The following is a 21,779-nucleotide window of genomic DNA, read 5'->3' on the forward strand; positions in this document are numbered from 1 at the left end:
ATGTTTGTTGTTTATGTATTAGCATAATTGCATTACCGTGCTACCATGTTCTCACTAGTTATAGACTGGTTTGGAATTATGTTATTAACCTAATCATGCTGTTCATGAACTAATATAAACAAGTTTAATTGTATTTATCATGTATCAACAATTTTGTCACCTATAGATTGGTTATGAATTGTGTTACTATCATGTATAATAAATGATTAAAGGTTTATTAATTTTACCATGTTATTTTCTTGATTTATTGTATACGTTTTTTTTGGCATCCTTAATCATGTGGTTTTTATTTTTACGTTCCTAGCTGTGCTTCATATAAAGTCCCAACTTTTCTTTTAGACATTTTTGTATACATTAGGGATGGAGGCAGATGAACCTATCAATTCTCTGCCTCACGTAAAGTCCCAAACTTCTTTTGCCCTCCCCCCCCCCCTTTGGATGACATGATTTTAGGAAATGGCTGCAATATAACAAAGAGTGAAAAATGTAAGGGGGTCTGAATACTTTCCGCCCCCACTGTGTATATATATATATATATATATATATATATATATATATATATACACAAATATGTGGCATTGGACACACTTTTTTAAAGTGCTCTGAATGCCAATCAAAGTTCCTATCACTAAATAAAATGGTTCCCTACAGTCGTTGTGTTTGCTTCCCTTCAAAAATGATCTCTCATGTTGCTTTCTTGGTGCTTCAAAGAGTCTCCAAAGCCTCCATAGAAGTCTATGACAATGCTCACTTACAGCACCTGAAGCTTCTGAGGGGCTTTTATTCAGCATTAGCTTTGCTTTGTTTTGGAGATATTGCAGGTATGAGATATCCCAGGATGCACTGGGAAAACCAACAAGCGAACCTGAAAGACGTCATCAGCTGTCACTTCCGGTTTGTGTGCATATATTCTGGGAGTTTCTGGGGCAGACGTCACATCTGGTGCGCAGCGTGGAGTAGCAGGAAGGTGAGCGGGGTCCGGACTGGAGAGGAGCACCTAGCAGACGGCAGACGTGGTGTGCAACATGGGAACACTATAGTGAAAGGTGAGTGGGGACCGGAAAAGAGAAAGGACAGAGTGGCAGAGAATCAGCAGAGCTGAGGGAGCCGCAGGAGGGAACTAGCAGATGTCACACATGCTGTGCAGCATGGAAGCAATATAGCAGAAGGTGAGCAGGGACCAGATTGAGGGGAGGATCAGGATTGAGGGGAGGATCAGCGAATCAGAGGATCTGCAGACCTGAGGGTTGCTACTCAGTTGGCGATAAGTAGAGCTGGGGGAACTACCGAGCAGGGGATCTGCTGAATGATGGTTCCAGTACACTGGGGATCTGCTGAACATGGGTGCTAAGGAGCTGGGGATCTGTTGAGTGGGGGTACTACTGAGCAAGGGTTCTACTAAGCCCCTTTAAAACAAATAGAAATTTAAAGTGGTTGTAAACCCTTACAACACACTTTGACCTACAGGTAAGCCTAGATCAAGGCTTACCTGTAGGTCCAAGAAATATTTTCTAAACCTATACGGTTTAGGAGATATTTGCCCAAAGACAGGCACCGCTGTCTACGGCGCATGGCAGCGTCAACGACGGAGATGCCGCGCGTGTCGGCTCCCGTGCCCATGCGCGGGAGTGACGTCATCGCAGCTTCGCCGAATGACAGCGGCGGACCTGCGAGACCCCACCGAGAAGATGGATGCGCCAGACTACAGGGGACAGCGGTGACTTCGCTGGCTCCTGTGTCAGGTAAGTGACATATAATGGACTACTATGCGATGCGATGCGATGCGATGCGATGCATAGTAGTCCAGTATGCTTTGCCTTTGCAGGGAATGAAAGAGGAAGTAACACCCATCAGGGTTTACTTCCTCTTTAACATACTCACAGGGCATTTGCCGAGCTTCCATAAAACTTCAAAAAAAGCTTCACAGAAGCATCAAAAACACATCAAAAAAGCATATTAAAGTGATAGGCGCTGTAATATGTGTTAAAGTCGAATGAGCCCAGAGAGTAATTATTTAGGCTGTGCATAGGGTTGCCACTTTTTCTTCAAGTCAAACCCGAACACTTTAGCGGCGCACAGCAATTTGTTTTTATACATATATTTTGCTATTAAATAACATTTCTAATCATATGAAGTTAATAACAAGGGCCCCCTTTTACATCTGAACTTGCAGAGTCCCCTTTCACTATAAGGGGGACTCTGCAGACTCTGATGTAAGGGAGAACTCTGGGGAGTAAAGGATGCTCTGGTAGCCATGATTTAAGGGGTAACACAGAGAACTCTGATGTATGGAGAGGTCTCTGATGTAAGGGGAAACACTGTGACCTCTGGTGTAAAGGGGAACTCTGATGTAAGGGGTGACCTGAGAACCCTGACACTCTCAGCTTAGACAAATGCATGCAGCAACCCTGCTGGGAAGCCATAGCCCAGTCTAAATAATGTGTCCGGGTTTCAGGCAGTCTGAAACCCGGACACATGATTCCAAACCCGAACTGTCTGGGTGAATACTGGACAGGTGGCAACCCTAGCCGTGCAGCTTGTTTTTCTGTTGAATAACCACAATACTAAAATCAATTACAGGAATGGCAAAATAAAGAGCATAATTACCAGTAGTGCTGTAGGACATGACCCAGACATGTTCATTTGAAAGTTGTTGAACATAGTGAGATCCCGGGGAGACGGTCACCTCCACCCAGCAGGTATTCAGTGTCTTCAAATCATTATCATTCCAGGCGGTGCTCGGTGGGAGTGAGATTCCATCTACCACTATACTTGAATTTTGGCTAGTGATGGGAACTACAAGCAGGTTGGTTGTAAAGCCAGAGGGAGCATGGACCACCTGGGAAGTCTCAAGCATGGTGGTGGCCATCACATTGGACATGAAGGGATTCAGGAGTAGGTTTCCTGAATCACTGAGTCTTTCATAACAGAAAAACATGACCATCACATTCTGATCGGTCTTTATCCAGAGGGCATTTGCATTGATCGTTTGCACAAAAATGTCTCCTTTCGACATTTGCATAGAGGCCTTTAACACAGGCCCATTATATAGAGACAGATTTGTGGTTTGAGAAGCCACCACCAGGATTTCAGCACTCTCCCACTGGATAGACATCGGGGGCACTAAAAACGATCTCCCCCACCTACTTATGGGGAGCAGCTGCTCAAAGGTGTTGCCAGTGCTGAGACTATTCCAAAAGAATTTACGAATGGACCATTGATGGCCACTCAGAACAGCGATAGGTTTATCCGCTTGTATGAAGGATCCTGAGAGGTGACCGTCAGGCAGCTGAATCTGGGCACTTTGGTAGGGTGAGAGTGAGAAATTTGCTGATTTTTGAGATGTAAAGGACATGTCCTGAAATATGACAGAGGCATCAAATAATGTCACTGTGACAGAAGTTTGCTGGTCCAGGCTTATTATGGCAAATTGGGCGTTTTTCCTAAAGGATGAGAAGGGTGTGATGATATAGTATTCTTTGTCTAGAAGATCCACTGGGTAGACGTATGACCAATCATAGCCATCAGTCCCCCAGACCTTGGAGATGACAGATATATTGCTATTGGATGAAATCACAACGACTCCTGTGGAGGAGATGGAACTCCCATAGAGCATGGCGCTGGTTGGAATTGCGAGGTTGACCATTTGTCCCTGCTGGAGGGTAACGCTCTGGAAGAAGTTGGTACCCTGTATTGTCACAGTGACCGCGGCGCAACAATCAATCCCATTCAAGATGAGCTCAAACCGGGTGTCATCTGATGGAGAAGATTCCATGAAAGAGGTAACAAACCTTAAGCCACTGAAGAGAGAAGCTGACCCTATAGAGGAGACAAAAGCAGAGCTATAACCTTCGTGGCTGCAATCACAACATAGCTTAAAGTTGGAATGTGACAAATTAAATAAGTGCACCCCAAATTAAGGTTTCATTGTTTTGTTTTTTCCCCCTAGATACTGGAAAGTTAGAAAACCTGGCAGCTCCTTCTTATGGACGTTTTTAGACGCCGGCTTCTAGCTGTCAAAGTGAAATCGTTCAGGAGAGGCTAAACAACGTTTACATGAAGCCTAGCGCTACTACAGAAGTCATAGATATGGGGTTTCCACGGCTGCTGTGCTTATTATGGGGGTCCCTACTGTAGCCAAGTCCTGGGGCCCCTGAGGCCTAATGATGACCTCCAGGTTTAGGGACAGCTGACGTCCTTCTGTGTAGAGTGGGTTACAAGGCATGGTGGGGGCGATGCAATGTAGATTGATGGGTGCCAGACAGAGGTGTATCTAGTGAAAATGGCGCCTATGGCAAGCACTGAAACTGCGCCCTTGTCAAAACATTCCAAACCCATCTTTCAGATAACCTTACCAAAAAAAACCTGCTAACAAAACTACAAGTCAAGCTCTTTAATCTAATTAACAAATTATGGATTAGCACTGATGAGCTACACTAATGGGCACCGATAGGCAGCACTGATGAGCTGCACTGATAGGCAGCACTGATGGGTTGCATTGATGGGCACTGATGAGGTAGAACTAACACTAATAGGCAGCACTGATGGGCACTAATAGGTGAGCTGTCACCGACAGGTGGCACTGATGAGCTTCACTGATAGGTGGCACTGATAGGTGACACTCGGGCACTGATAGGTGACCCTGATGAGCTTCACTGATAGGTGGCACTGGTAGGTGAGACTAGCACTGATAGGTGGCACTGATGAGCTGCACTGATAGGTGGCACTGTCTTCTAGGTGACACTAGCACTGATAGGTGACACTGGCACTGATAGGTGGCACTGATTTGCAGCATTTATGGGCACTGATGAGGTAGAACTAACACTAATAGGCAGCACTGATGGGTACTAATAGGTGAGCTGTCACCGACAGGTGGCACCGATGAGCTTCACTGATAGGTGACACTCGGGCACTGATAGGTGACACTAGCACTGATAGGTGGCACTGTCTTCTAGGTGACACTAGCACTGATAGGTGACACTGGCACTGATAGGTGGCACTGATAAGCTGCACTGATAGGTGGCACTGTCTTCTAGGTGACACTAGCACTGATAGGTGGCACTGTCTTCTAGGTGACACTAGCACTGATAGGTGACACTGGCACTGATAGGTGGCACTGATGAGCTGCACTGATAGGTGGCACTGTCTTCTAGGTGACACTAGCACTGATAGGTGACACTAGCACTGATAGGTGGCACTGATGAGCTGCACTGATAGGTGGCACTGTCTTCTAGGTGACACTGGCACTGATAGGTGGCACTGATGAGCTGCACTGATATAGGTAGCGCTGGCACTGATAGGTGGCACTGTCTAGCCCTGTTGGGGGGGGGGGGGCTTTGGTGACATATCAGGGTTCTAAACAGACCCCTAATATCTCACTTTTGAGACAGAGAAAGGGATTGAGGACACAGATTCCCCAGCCCCTTTCTCTGCAGCCTCAGCTGCACTGGAAAGTGAATGAATGGGAAGAGCGGCATACCATTCCTTCACAAACTGAATCATAGCAAACCTACCTCCCTTCCCCCGCAGCAGCTGACGGGAGAGCACAGAGGGAAGCTATCATTGCTGTAGGGAGCCATCTCAGAGTGAAACAAGAGAGGTGGCGACCCTGTCTCCCTCCGCACCCAGTCCGGCCGACTTCTCCTACCCGGGGACCAGGAACTGGGTGCAGTGCTCCTTTTGCGGCATTCTCCGGAATGAGTCGGGAGCTAGGGACCGGTGGCGTCCCTTCCTCTTCAGAACCGAGCTGGGTGTGGGACACCATCACTTTCAAGTGCAGGCGGGGTGATCCACCGCACTGCAGCTCCCGACAAGTCAATTAAAGCTCTAGCCTGCCTTGGCGTATTGATATAGAAGGGGCCGAGACTTTCATTTACTTGTCGGGAGCCGCAGTGCGGTGGATCACTCCGCCTGCACCAGAAAGTGGAGAAATAATCCTGATTTCTGCCCATTATCGGCCACTGAGTTGCGGACGCCAATGCTCCCAGTGTCAGTTTCATTTAAATAGGGGGGGCACAGGATAATGTTGGGGGGGGGGGTCCAGCCACTCACAAGCCCCCACTTCATATGGCGCCCATGGCACTTGCCGTATGTGCCATACCCTGGATGCGCCAGTGGCACCAGACACTTCTTGAATGCAAAGAGATTTATTGTCTCTTGGACAGAACTGTGGGAGAGAGGGTTGGGGCCGTCACCAGTGCCTCTCATTAGTGTCCACCTGTGTCATGGTGGAGACCTCTCGTTCTCCCATATAGAGGAGTGTATGGCTCCCATGGTTTAGAGATGCCGGATCTCCCAGTCTATGGATAGTGTAGGACCCACTAATCATGGGCTACTTTGTCGCAGTAAGTGGACTTAAGTACCATATAGCAATATATTTTTTGAAAATGTCTTGTTCCCTAGGGTTGGGGCCAGGACACCCTTAAAGTGGTTGTAAACCCTTACAAACCACTTTGACCTACAGGTAAGCCTAGATTAAGGCTTACCTGTAGGTCCAAGAAATATCTCCCAAACCTACACGGTTTAGGAGATATTTGCCCGAAGACGGGCACCGCTGTCTACGGCACATGCGCCGTAGACAGCGGTGCGCATGCGCACTGAGCGTGGCATTGTCGATGACGAAAATGCCGCGCAATGCCGTGCATCTTGGCTCCCGTGCGCATGCGTGGGAGTGACGTCATCGCGGCTTCGCCGAATGACAGCGGTGGAGCTGCGAGACCCCACCAAGAAGATGGATGCGCCGGACTACAGGGGACAGCGGTGACTTCGCTGGCTCCTGTGTCAGGTAAGTGACACATAATGGGCTGCGATGCGATGCATAGTAGTCCATTATGCTTTGCCTTTCCAGGGAATGAAAGAGGAAGTAACACCCATCAGGGTTCACTTCCTCTTTAAGTAGAGGCAATGTTAATTGGCAGACTCCGAGACTTCCATAGGCAGAAAGCCATGCAGGGAAAGGTATCTAGCCAGACATCACATCTGCATGAGTAGGAATGCCGTCTCCTATGGCAACAGTCTTGTAAAAGTTTCTAACAAAGGTTGCAATGAACTCTTTCACTTCTTCTACAATCTCCTGTTGTAGAATTTCACTTCCTCTGAGCCCTCAGTCTTTCACTAGACTTACTGATCCACTGCCACTGGACCCCCTGAGCTCTTCCAATCTAGCACTCCGTATCTTCCTCAAGAATCACTGCTGGGTCCCTGGCTTGGTATTCACAAATACGTCTCAAACTTCCCCCCCGCTGACCCGTTAGGTCCCTGGCTTGGCACCCCACTAGCGTCACCTCTGCTGTCCCACTGGGTCCCTGACCTGGCACTTGCTGATGCTTTCCCACTTCTTCCCCCGGCTGGTGAGATGTCTGGTACTGGCCTCAGCTTACCCACGGTGGTCCCTGGTAACAAGGTGGATGGTCCCTTAGTGGCGACAGCTTCCCCTCTACCTCTGACCAGGGCTGGTTCCCCGGCCGGTGGAACCCTTACTTCTGGTTGGACTACAACCCTGCAGTCCCAACCCTGCACTACTTCTGGATAGGCTCTCAGATAGCCTACCAGACCAGATGTCCCCGGGATAGGCCTTAGGTTTCTGGCCTAGCAGCCCGGGCATACAACACACGTCCACCCAGACAGCCGTCCAGGTGACACGGAACCCCGATCACCCGACTCCACCCAAATAAATAGGTTCTCCCAGCAGGCCAAGGGACCCAAGAAAATTCCTACACATTGGCTCAGACACCCCATTGATTCCTAATCTGTCCTTCCAATGCCCTTGCCTTATCTAATGCCACCAGTTACCCGGCCATCTAGTGACAAAAGAGAGAAGTGCAGCAACTCCAGAATTAGGGCAAAATCAATTGACCTCCTAACAATTGGCCAAGGCAACTATCACTTGGCAAATACATTTGATCGCAACCCTGGCTAAACATCAGGGTGCTGCACTACCATCCCTGGTGTTACTTATCCACATACTTGTTCCAATATGCCTCCCCTCCACCTGGCTGCATCCACCCTGTCCTCTTCTCCACCTGGCTGCATCCACCCTGTCCTCCCCTCCACCTGGCTGCATCCACCCTGTCCTCCCCTCCACCTGGCTGCATCCACCCTGTCCTCCCCTCCACCTGACTGCTCCCACCCTGTCCTCCCCTCCACCTGGCTACATCAAACCTGTCCTCCCCTCCACCTGGCTGCTCCCACCCTGTCCTCCCTTCCACCTGGCTGCATCCTCCTTGTCCTCTCCTCCACTTGGCTGCGTCCACCCTGTCCTCCCCTCCACCTGGCTGCATCCACCCTGTCCTCCCCTCCACCTGGCTGCATCCACCCTGTCCTCCCTCCACCTGGCTACATCAAACCTGTCCTCCCCTCCACCTGGCTGCTCCCACCCTGCCCTCCCCTCCACCTGGCTACATCCACCCTTTCCTCCCCTCCACCTGGCTGCTCCCACCCTGTCCTCCCCTCCACCTGGCTGCTCCCACCCTGTCCTCCCCTCCACCTGGCGGCTCCCACCCTGTCCTCCCCTCCACCTGGCTGCATCCACCCTGTCCTCCCCTCCACCTGGCTGCATCCACCCTGTCCTCTCCTCCACCTGGCTGCTCCAACCCTGTCCTCCCCTCCACCTGGCTGCATCCACCCTGTCCTCCCCTCCACCTGGCTGCATCCACCCTGTCCTCCCCTCCCCCTGGCTGCATCCACCCTGTCCTCCCCTCCACCTGACTGCTCCCACCCTGTCCTCCCCTCCACCTGGCTGCTCCCACCCTGTCCTCCCCTCCATCTGGCTGCTCCCACAATGTCCTCCCCTCCACCTGGCTGCTCCCACCCTGTCCTCCCCTCCACTTGGCTGCATCCACCCTGTCCTCCCCTCCACCTGGCTGCATTCACCCTGTCCTCCCTGTCAGCTGGTGACCTCACTGGCGCATGTGCTGTGAAGGTCCGGCATACTGTGCCATAAACAGCAGCTCCTGCGTTCAAGCAAACCTGGTAAGAAGACCTGGTGAAGATGAAAGCCCTCTCAGCGGTGACAGTGTGATGCTGGAGGGCTTTGTTTTAAGGTAAGTCTTTCATAATGTGCTAGTATATGATGCATACTAGCACATTATGACAATGCCTTGCAGGGGATTTTTTTTGTTTTAAGGTTAAGGTGGACAAAATGGTGGGCTTTAATGCCCACATGCCGCATATTTGCATCGCTGGGCCGCTGGTGTTTATATACTCACAATAAATCTTCTCATTATCTCCAGTGATGGGACTCAATGCAAAGCACCAGCTGGCTGTGTGGTGTATATATATAGTGTGTATATATATATAGTGTGTATATATAGCGTGTATATATAGTGTGTATATATAGTGTGTATATATATAGTGTGTATATATAGTGTGTATATATAGTGTGTATATATAGTGTGTACATATAGTGTGTATATATATAGTGTGTATATATAGCGTGTATATATAGCGTGTATATATAGCGTGTATATATACTGTGTATATATACTGTGTATATATAGTGTGTATATATAGTGTGTATATATAGTGTGTATATATAGTGTGTACACATTATGCAAAGCAGCAAGGATGTAGAAAACACAGAGACACCACTCATCATCGAGGACGAGCTTCGGATTACGATCGACCTGAGATTGAGCCGAACGCAGTTGGTTTGCAGTTTGTTGGACAGGGAAATTACAGAGCATCCGGAAAGTATTCACAGCGCTTCACATTTTATGTTACACCTTTATTCCAAAATGGATTGAATTCATTATTTTCCTCAAAATTCTACAAACATCCCCCATAATGACAACGTGAGAGAAGTTTGTTTGAAATCTTTGCAAATTTCTTAAAAATAAAAAAACAAAAATCCCATGTACACAAGTATCACAGGCTCCTCCCATGTACACAAGTATCACAGACTCCTCCCATGTATAGAAGTATCACAGGCTCCTCCCATGTACAGAAGTATCACAGGCTCCTCCCATGTACACAAGTATCACAGACTCCTCCCATGTACAGAAGTATCACAGGCTCCTCCCATGTACACAAGTATCACAGGCTCCTCCCATGTACATAAGTATCACAGGCTCCTCCCATGTACATAAGTATCACAGGCTCCTCCCATCTACACAAGTGACACAGGCTCCTCCCATGTACACAAGTATCACAGGCTCATCACAGGCTCCTCCCATGTACACAAGTATCACAGGCTCCTCCCATGTACACAAGTATCACAGGCTCCTCCCATGTACACAAGTATCACAGGCTCCTCCCATGTACACAAGTATCACAGGCTCCTCCCATGTACACAAGTATCACAGGCTCCTCCCATGTACACAAGTTATCACAGGCTCCTCCCATGTACACAAGTATCACAGGCTCCTCCCATGTTCACAAGTATCACAGGCTCCTCCCATGCACACAAGTATCACAGGCTCCTCCCATGTACACAAGTATCACAGGCTCCTCCCATGTACATAAGTATCACAGACTCCTCCCATGTACACAAGTATCACAGGCTCCTCCCATGTACATAAGTATCACAGGCTCCTCCCATGTACACAAGTATCACAGGCTCCTCCCATGTACATAAGTATCACAGGCTCCTCCCATGTAAAGAAGTATCACAGGCTCCTCCCATGTACATAAGTATCACAGGCTCCTCCCATGTACACAAGTATCACAGGCTCCTCCCATGTACACAAGTATCACAGGCTCCTCCCATGTACATAAGTATCACAGGCTCCTCCCATGTAAAGAAGTATCACAGGCTCCTCCCATGTACATAAGTATCACAGGCTCCTCCCATGTACATAAGTATCACAGGCTCCTCCCATGTACACAAGTATCACAGGCTCCTCCCATGTACACAAGTATCACAGGCTCCTCCCATGTACATAAGTATCACAGGCTCCTCCCATGTAAAGGAGTATCACAGGCTCCTCCCATGTACATAAGTATCACAGGCTCCTCCCATGTACATAAGTATCACAGACTCCTCCCATGTACATAAGTATCACAGGCTCCTCCCATGTACATAAGTATCACAGCCTTTTCTCAGTACTTTGGCACCAATAACATCCTCCAGTCTTGGTGAGTATGATGCTACAAGGTCGGCACTCCTATTTTTGGGCAGTTTCTCCTATTCTTCTTTGTAGGACCTCACAAGCTCCATCAGGTTGGATGGGGGAGGGTCGGTGAACAGCCATTTTCATGTTCAATCGGGTTCAGGTCCGGGCTCTGGTTGGGCCACTCAAGGACATTCCCAGAGTTGTCCCCTAACCTCTCCTTTGTTATCTTGGCTGTGTGCTGAGGGTGGTTGTCCTGTTGGAAGATGAACATTTGCCCCAGTCTGAGGTGCAGAGCGCTCTGGAGCAGGTCTTCATCAAGGATGTCTCTGTACATTGCTGCATTCATCTTTCCCTCCATCCTGACTAGACTCCCAGTTCCTGCCGATGAAAAACATTGACACTGCATGATGCTGCCACCACCATGCTTCACAGTAGGGATGGTATTGGCCAGGTGATGAGCGGTGCCTGGTTTCCTCCGGACATGACGTTTGTCATTCAGGCCAAAAAGTTCAATATTTGTTTCATCAGACCAGAGAATTTTATTTTTCATGGTCTGAGATCCTTCAGGTGCCTTTTGGTAAACTCCAGGCGGCTGTCATGTGACTTTTTCCGAGGAGTGTCTTCTGTCTGGCCGCTCTACATACAGGCCTGATTGGTGGAGAGCTGCAGAGATGGTCGTTCTTCTGGAAGGTTCTCCTCTCTCCACAGAGAAACACTGGAGCTCTGTCAGAGTGACCTTTGGGTTCTTGGTCACCTCCCAGACTAAGGCCCTTCTCCTCCAAGAGTTTGGTGGAGCGGCCCGCTCTAGGAAGAGTTCCAAACTTCTTCCATTCTTGGATGATGGAGGCCACTGCGCTCATTGGGACCTTCAATGCTGCAGAAATGTTTCTGTTCCCTTCCCCCGATACAATCCTGTCTCGGAGGTCTACAGACAATTCCTTGGACTTCATGGCTTGGATTGTGCTCTGACATTCACTGTTACCTGTGGGACCTTCTATAGCCAGGCGTGTGCCTTTCCAGATCATGTCCAATCAGCTGAATTTACTACAGGTGGCCTCCAATCACGTTGTAGAAACATCTCAAGGATGATCAGTGGAAACAGGAGGAACCTGAGATCAATTCCGAGTGTCATGGCAGAGGCTGTGATACTTATGTACATGGGAGGAGCCTGTGATACGTATATATATGGGAGGAGCCTGTGATACTTATGTACATGGGAGGAGTCTGTGATACTTATGTACATGGGAGGAGCCTGTGATACTTATGTACATGGGAGGAGTCTGTGATACTTATGTACATGGGAGGAGCCTGTGATACGTATATATATGGGAGGAGCCTGTGATACTTATGTACATGGGAGGAGTCTGTGATACTTATGTACATGGGAGGAGCCTGTGATACTTCTGTACGTGGGAGGAGCCTGTGATACTTCTGTACGTGGGAGGAGCCTGTGATACTTCTGTACATGGGAGGAGTCTGTGATACTTCTGTACATGGGAGGAGTCTGTGATACTTCTGTACATGGGAGGAGCCTGTGATACTTATGTAAATGGAGGGGCCTGTGATACTTATGTACATGGGAGGAGCCTGTGACAGGATGGGGGTGCATGTTCACTGCCCTCTCCTTTCCTGGCCACCCACTCAGGTTGCATAGATTTTGTGGAGAGACCCAGGCATAAAGTAAATAAATTAAAAACATCAAGGACAAGGCTCTTGTATGAAGTCTTTGGGGGATACCCACACCATTTCTTTGTACATGACTAGTGTATAACATATATGCATTTTGCTACCATTATACTTCACTTACCTCCCTATTATATAATTAATAAGACCATACCACTTTTGGAGTAAAATAGGCCGTAGCAGCCATTAATATATTAAACTGTATAAAATATCCAAAAATATATAACTCTTTAACCACTTGACCACTGGGCACTTAAACACCCTTAATAACCAGACCAATTTTCAGCTTTCGGTGCTCTCGCATTTTGAATGACAATTACTCAGTCATGCAACACTGGACCTATATGAAATTTTTGTCCTTTTTTTCACACAAATAGAGCTTTCTTTTGGTGGTATTTAATCACCGCTGGGTTTTTTATTTTTTGTGCTATAAAGGAAAAAATACCGAAAATTCTGTAAAAAAATGAATTTTTCTTTGTTTCTGTTATAAAATTTAGCAGATTAGTAATTTTTTCTTCATAAATTTTGGCCAAAATTTATACCACTACATATCTTTGGTAAAAATAAGTACAAATTGGTGGATATTATTTGGTCTTTGTGAAAGTTATAGAGTCCACAAGCTATGGTGCCAATATCTGAAAATTGATCACACCTGAAGGACTGACGGCCTATTTCATTTCTTGAGACCCTAACATGCCAGAAAAGTACAAATACCCCCCAAATGACCCCTTTTTGGAAAGAAGACATTCCAAGGTATTTAGTAAGAGGCATGATGAGTTTTTTGAAGTTGTCATTTTTTCCCACAATTCTTTGCAAAATCAAGATTTTTTTTACTTTTTTTTTTTTTTCACAAAATTGTCATATTATCAGGTTATTTCTCACACACAGCATATGCATACCACAAATTACACCCCAAAACACATTCTGCTATTACTCCCGAGTACGGCGATACCACATGTGTGAGACTTTTACACAGTGTGGCCACATACAGAGGCCCAACATGCAGGGAGCGCCATCAGGTGTTCTGGAGCATCCAGGACAATTCTGACATTTCTCTCCTACATGTAAAAATCATCATTTATTTGCTAGAAAATTACATAGAACTCCAAAACATTATATATGTTTTTTTAGCAAACACCCTGGAGAATACAATGGTGGTCTTTGCAACTTTTTATCTCGCACGGTATTTGCGCAGTAATTTTTCGAATGCTTTTTTTTGGGAAAAAAAACAGTTTTGGGCTTAAAAAAAAAAAAAAAAACAGTAAAGTTAGCCCAATTTTTCCATAATGTGAAAGATGAAGTTACGCTGAGTAAATAGATACCTAATATGTCACTCTTCAAAATTGCACACGCTCGTGGAATGGCGCCAAACGTCGCTACTTAAAAATCCCCATAGGCGACAATTAAATTTTTTTTTTACTGGTTATATGTTTTGAGTTACAGAGGAGGTCTAGGGCTAGAATTATTGCTCTCGCTCTAACGTTCGCAGCGATACCTCACATGTGTGGTTTGAACACCGTTTTCATATGTGGACGGGACTTACGTATGCGTTCGCTTCTGCATGCGAGCACATGGGGACAGGGGCGCTTTAAAAAAAAACATTTTTTTTTTATTGTTCATTTTACTTTATTTATTTTAGTTTGACATTTTTTTCCCCAAAAATAATTTTTTTGATCACTTTTATTCCTATTACAAGGAATGTAAACATCCCTTGTAATAGGAATATGGCATGACAGGTCCTCTTTACAGTTGGGAAGCTGGGAAGCTGGGAAGCCTGAAAAAAAAAAAAAATAATAAAAAAAAAAAAAGATTGTCTTTGATCGTATTAGCGATTCGATAGAAGCACCGGAGGGCGGCGGGAGGGGGGGGATATCTATGGCTGGGTATTGCAGGGTATCACCGACTATGGCTGGGTATCTCAGAGTATGGCGTTGCAGAGTATTGCATTGCAGGGTATTGGCGGGTGTTGCAGAGCATTGCAGAGTGTTGCAGAGTATTAGCGGGTGTTGCAGAGCATTGCAGAGTGTTGCAGGGTATTGGCGGGTGTTGCAGGGTATTGGCGGGTGTTGCAGGGTATTGCAGAGTGTTGCAGGGTATTGCAAAGCGTTGCAGAGTGTTGCAGAGTATTGCAGAGTGTTGCAAGGTGTTGCGGAGTGTTGCAGGGCGTTGCGGAGTGTTGCAGGGCGTTGCGGAGTGTTGCAGGGCGTTGCGGAGTGTTGCAGAGCGTTGCGGAGTGTTGCAGGGCGTTGCGGAGTGTTGCGGAGTGTTGCAGGGCGTTGCGGAGTGCTGCAGGGCGTTGCGGAGTGTTGCAGGGCGTTGCGGAGTGTTGCAGGGTATTGCAGAGCGTTGCAGGGTATTGCAAGGTATTGCAGAGTGTTGCAGGGTATTGCAGAGCGTTGCAGGGTATTGCAAGGTATTGCAGAGTGTTGCAGGGTATTGCAGAGTGTTGCAGGGTATTGCAGAGTGTTGCAAGGTGTTGCGGAGTGTTGCAGGGTATTGCGGAGTGTTGCAAGGTGTTGCGGAGTGTTGCAGGGTATTGCGGAGTGTTGCAAGGTGTTGCGGAGTGTTGCAGGGTATTGCGGAGTGTTGCAAGGTGTTGCGGAGTGTTGCAGGGTATTGCAGAATGTTGCAGGGTATTGCGGAGTGTTGCAAGGTGTTGCGGAGTGTTGCAAGGTGTTGCGGAGCGTTGCAGGGTATTGCGGAGCGTTGCAGGGCATTGCGGAGCGTTGCAGGGCATTGCGGAGCGTTGCAGGGCATTGCGGAGTGTTGCAGGGCAATGCAGAGTGTTGCAGGGCAATGCAGGGTAATGCAGAGTGTTGCAGGGTAATGCAGAGTGCTGCAGGGTAATGCAGAGTGCTGCAGGGTAATGCAGAGTAATGGGGGTATTGCAGAGTAATGGGGGTATTGCAGAGTAATGCAGAGTAATGGGGGTATTGCAGAGTAATGCAGAGTAATGGGGGTATTGCAGAGTAATGCAGAGTAATGGCAGGCTATTGCAGAGTGTTGGCAGGGAATTGAGGGGTTAAATTTCGGTGCGCAGCGATGTGGGCACTGCAGATGCAGCCCACATCGCTGCTGACACCGATCTCTTCCCCCTCCGCTGTACCGATCGGTACAGAGAGGGGGAGGGAGGAACCGGCGTCATAACATGACGCCGGTTTGTTTACAAGTGATCACTCCGTCATTTGACGGAGCGATCACGTGGTAAACGGCCGCGCTGAGCGGCCGTTTACCGTGATTTGTGATGCGCCGGGTCCTGTGGACCCGGCGGTCACGGATGCTCTCGAGTGCGCGCCCCAGGGGGGCGCGCGAGAGCAGAATTCTGGGAGGCCGTTAATTAACGGCCTCTCAGAGTTAAACAACCGCCCTGAAGCCGTTAATCGGCAATGGGCGGTTGTTAACCTCCTCGCGCCCGCCCTATAGCCGAATGACGGCCGTAGAGCAGGCGCGTTCGTCCGGGCGGTCGTCCCTGGACGGCCTGATGTTTACTTCCGCAATGCGCGCCGCCGCGGGCGCGCATCGCGGAAGTTCTGTGTTCGCCGTGTCCCCCGGGGACAGGCAAACACAGATCGCTGTAAACGGCCAATCACAGCGGCCGTTTACAGCGTGATCGGCGTGTCCAATGGGAGATGATCTCATATGTAAACATATGAGATCATCTCGCAGCGCCGCTCTCCTTCCTCGCACAGACAGTGCGAGAGGGGAGAGATGAACGACTGCAGCGGCAGCCGTTCTGATTGTGGAAAAATAAATAAATTAGAAAAATGAAATAAAAAGTGCCATCCGCCCCCAGCAGTGCCATCCGCCCCCAGCAGTGCCATCCGCCCCCAGCAGTGCCATCTGCCCCAGTGCCATCCACCCCAGTGCTACCTGCCCCCAGTGCCATCCACCCCAGTGCTACCTGCCCCTAGTGCCATCCACCCTAGTGCTACCTGCCCCTAGTGCCATCCACCCCAGTGCTACCTGCCCCCAGTGCCATCCACCCCAGTGCTACCTGCCCCCAGTGCCATCCACCCCAGTGCTACCTGCCCCCAGTGCCATCCACCCCAGTGCCACCTGCCGTCAGTGCCACCTGCCCCCAGTGCCACCTGCCGTCAGTGCCACCTGCCGTCAGTGCCACGTGTCATCAGTGCCACATAGTGCCATCTGTCATCAGTGCCACATATCAGTGCCATTTGTTATCAGTGCCACCTGTCAGTGTCACGTGCCATCTGTTGTCAGTGTCACGTGTCATCAATGCCACTTATCAGTGCCATCTGTCATCAGTGTCACGCGTCATCGGTGCCATGTATTAGTGCCATCTGTCATCGGTGGCACATATTAGTGCCACGTATTAGTGCCATCTGTCATCGGTGCCACGTTTCAGTGCCACGTGTCATCAGTGCCACGTATTAGTGCCACGTGTCATCAGTGCCACGTATAAGTGCCACGCGTCATCAGTGCCACATATTAGTGCCATCTGTCATCAGTGCCACATATTAGTGCCATCTGTCATCAGTGCCACCTGTCATCATTGCCACGTATCAGTGCCATCTGTCATCAGTGTCACGTGTCATTGTCCTGGTGCTTCAAAAGTGTAATAAATAGTCAACAAGTTAGATGTGTAACTTATGTTCCTAGAACACATGATGGCGCTACCTGCATGTTGGGCCTCTCTATGTGGCCAGGCTGTGAAAAAGTCCCACACATGTGGTATTGTAATACTCAGGAGGAGTAGCAGAATTTTTTGGGGGGTGTCATTTGTGGTATACACATGCCACGTGAGAGAAATAACCTATTATAATGACAATTTTGTGGAGAAAAAAAAAAAAAATGAAAAATCTTAATTTTGCAAAGAATTGTGGGAAAAAAATGACAACATCAAAAAGCTCACTATACGTCTTACTAAATACCTTGGAATGTCTACTTTCCAAAAAGGGGTCATTTGGGGGGTATTTGTACTTTCCTGACTTGTTCGGGTCACAAGAAGCGAGATAGGCCACCAGTACATCAGATGTGATCAATTTTGTGCGATTCGCACCACAGCTTGTAGACTCTCTAACTTTCACAAAGACCAAATAATATCCACTAATTTGGGTTATTTTTACCAAAGATATGTAGCCGTATAAATTGTGGCCAAAACTTATGAAGAAAAATTAATAATTTGCATAATTCTGTCACAGAAACAAAGAAATATGCGTTTTTTTTCAAAATTTTCGGTCTTTTTTCATTTATAGCGCAAAAAATAAAAACCCCAGAGGTGATCAAATACCACCAAAAGAAAGCTCTATTTGTGGGAAAAAAAGGACAAAAAATTCATTTGGGTACAGTGTTGCATGACTGAGTAATTGTCATTCAAATTGTGAGAGCACCGAAAGCTGAAAATTGGTCTGGGCAGGAAGGTGTTTAAGTGCCCTGTAAGCAAGTGGTTAACCTCCTCGCGCCCGCCCTATAGCCGAATGACGGCCGTAGAGCAGGCGCGTTCGTTCGGGCGGTCGTCCTTGGACGGCCTGATGTTTACTTCCGCAATGCGCGCCGCCGCGGGCGCGCATCGCGGAAGTTCTGTGTTCGCCGTGTCCCCCGGGGACATGCAAACACAGATCGCTGTAAACGGCCAATCACAGCGGCCGTTTACAGCGTGATCGGCGTGTCCAATGGGAGATGATCTCATATGTAAACATATGAGATCATCTCGCAGCGCCGCTCTCCTTCCTCGCACAGATAGTGCGAGAGGGGAGAGATGAACGGCTGCAGCGGCAGCCGTTCTGATTGTGGAAAAAAAAATAATTAAAAAAATGAAATAAAAAGTGCCATCCGCCCCCAGCAGTGCCATCCGCCCCCAGCAGTGCCATCCGCCCCCAGCAGTGCCATCTGCCCCAGTGCCATCCACCCCAGTGCTACCTGCCCCCAGTGCCATCCACCCCAGTGCTACCTGCCCCCAGTGCCATCCACCCCAGTGCTACCTGCCCCTAGTGCCATCCACCCCAGTGCTACCTGCCCCTAGTGCCATCCACCCCAGTGCTACCTGCCCCCAGTGCCATCCACCCCAGTGCTACCTGCCCCCAGTGCCATCCACCCCAGTGCTACCTGCCCCCAGTGCCATCCACCCCAGTGCTACCTGCCCCCAGTGCCATCCACCCCAGTGCCACCTGCCGTCAGTGCCACCTGCCCCCAGTGCCACCTGCCCCCAGTGCCACCTGCCGTCAGTGCCACCTGCCGTCAGTGCCACCTGCCGTCAGTGCCACGTGTCATCAGTGCCACATAGTGCCATCTGTCATCAGTGCCACGTATCAGTGCCATTTGTCATCAGTGCCACCTGTCAGTGTCACGTGCCATCTGTTGTCAGTGTCACGTGTCATCAATGCCACTTATCAGTGCCATCTGTCATCAGTGTCACGCGTCATCGGTGCCATGTATTAGTGCCATCTGTCATCGGTGGCACATATTAGTGCCACGTATTAGTGCCATCTGTCATCGGTGCCACGTTTCAGTGCCACGTGTCATCAGTGCCACGTATTAGTGCCACGTGTCATCAGTGCCACGTATAAGTGCCACGCGTCATCAGTGCCACATATTAGTGCCATCTGTCATCAGTGCCACATATTAGTGCCATCTGTCATCAGTGCCACCTGTCATCATTGCCACGTATCAGTGCCATCTGTCATCAGTGTCACGTGTCATTGTCCTGGTGCTTCAAAAGTGTAATAAATAGTCAACAAGTTAGATGTGTAACTTATGTTCCTAGAACACATGATGGCGCTACCTGCATGTTGGGCCTCTCTATGTGGCCAGGCTGTGAAAAAGTCCCACACATGTGGTATTGTAATACTCAGGAGGAGTAGCAGAATTTTTTGGGGGGTGTCATTTGTGGTATACACATGCCACGTGAGAGAAATAACCTATTATAATGACAATTTTGTGGAGAAAAAAAAAAAAATGAAAAATCTTAATTTTGCAAAGAATTGTGGGAAAAAAATGACAACATCAAAAAGCTCACCATGCCTCTTACTAAATACCTTGGAATGTCTACTTTCCAAAAAGGGGTCATTTGGGGGGTATTTGTACTTTCCTGGCTTGTTCGGGTCACAAGAAGCGAGATCGACCACCAGTACATCAGATGTGATCAATTTTGTGCGATTCGCACCACAGCTTGTAGACTCTCTAACTTTCACAAAGACCAAATAATATCCACTAATTTGGGTTATTTTTACCAAAGACATGTAGCAGTATAAATTGTGACCAAAATTTATGAAGAAAAATTAATAATTTGCATAATTCTGTCACAGAAACAAAGAAATATGCGTTTTTTTTCAAAATTTTCGGTCTTTTTTCATTTATAGCGCAAAAAATAAAAACCCCAGAGGTGATCAAATACCACCAAAAGAAAGCTCTATTTGTGGGAAAAAAAGGACAAAAAATTCATTTGGGTACAGTGTTGCATGACTGAGTAATTGTCATTCAAATTGTGAGAGCACCGAAAGCTGAAAATTGGTCTGGGCAGGAAGGTGTTTAAGTGCCCTGTAAGCAAGTGGTTAAATAACATAAACCATAATAAAAACAGTAACAAAACAATAACATCAGTTATGACCAAAACATCAGCTCCCCCTAGTGTTGGTCTTTGCAGGTACACCAATAACCCTCAGGTTATATCCAAAAATGATGACACTGCGGTCCCTCTGACGTGGGTTATTGGGCCTCAAGCCGACAGGCTGACTCAGAGACACCCACCTACCGCAATGCCCCCATAACCAATTACCAGATAACCTCCGTTAACTGGAGTACCACCCACAGGACCCGTACCACCGACAGATCCTGACTCTTCATTCAGAACTCTCTTCCTCACCCACAAAGACCAAACACCAGCCACTGCCACGACAGTCCACGTTCTAGTCCTGAAAGAGAAAAACACAAACACACAACACAGGAAAAAAAACACACCTCAACATATACAACCCAAGCTTAGGGAGGGGGGGTGGGAAACTTTTTTCTTGAATGCTTCCTCGTGGAGGGGGCGGGATCAACTTCTCTGCACTGAGTAACTCACAAGCTACTCCCCTCGGCCAATCCCCCGCCCCCTATCATGCAGGGCTGACATGCACTGTTCACACAGTCATGCCAGCCCTCTACCTACGGGGTTTTGTTAGCCCCTGCGGGGTCGGGCTTTTCTGAATATGTACTGTCCCCTCAAGAAAGTGGGTTGCCTTTCAAAATCCATATCCAAGGCTTATCTGCTTGATGGATTCTAAGGGGGAACCCAACACACAAATGTCAATAGTTTTCTTGCTGCAGGGAATCATATTGATTTGTTGGTTTAAAGTCATTGTAATCCCTTCAATGTTCCCGGTGAAGTGACTAGTCTCAGGTGAAACAAATCCTCCTACATCAGTTGTACCTGTTTATCTAGCGCCATCTTTCTCCTACATCCATTGAAAGTGCAGAATTTGCACATGATCTCTTGGCTCTGAAAAGCAGGGGGCGGAGAGCTGAAGTTACATCAGTGATGAGAGCTCTGGGACCTGATTGGAGGGGAGGGGAGGGACACCCCCCCCCCCCTTTCACACCAGAACAGAGTTGAGGCTATCAATCTCAGGCTGTGTGCTGGAGCTCCCTCCCCCGTCATCATTTTTCTCCCGGTGTCAGAAAAACTTAACGTAAGAAGCGACTCGTGATGATAGCAGAGGAGGGAGGCAGCAGAGAGAAATGACACTTAGTGCTCTGGACTGAGACAAGTACACACTATAGAGGGATATGCTATGTTCATATTTCATGTCTGAGGTTTACAACCACTTTAAGGCATCTCCCAGGCCTGTTATTTATGGGAAGTCTGTATTATTGATGACCTTTAAGGCTCATTAAAAGACACACTCATCATTACATTTTGCTTCTTTTAATTCTTTTTGCATTGGTACATGTCTGCCATGGAAGGGTCCAGCTTGCCACGTCCTTCTTTTCTCAAAAGCTTGCAAACCGACCTTTACAAAGGCCAGAGAAAGTAAGAAGATTCGAGACCCACACACTTCAGTGGGGTTTGGTGCTGATTTCAAGGTCAGGATTTCAGACTGGGTT

This window comes from Lithobates pipiens, unplaced genomic scaffold (assembly GCF_037356315.1).
Source record: "Lithobates pipiens isolate NorthernLeopardFrog02 unplaced genomic scaffold, aLitPip1_a1.2 Scaffold_13, whole genome shotgun sequence".
Lineage (NCBI taxonomy): Eukaryota > Metazoa > Chordata > Amphibia > Anura > Ranidae > Lithobates > Lithobates pipiens.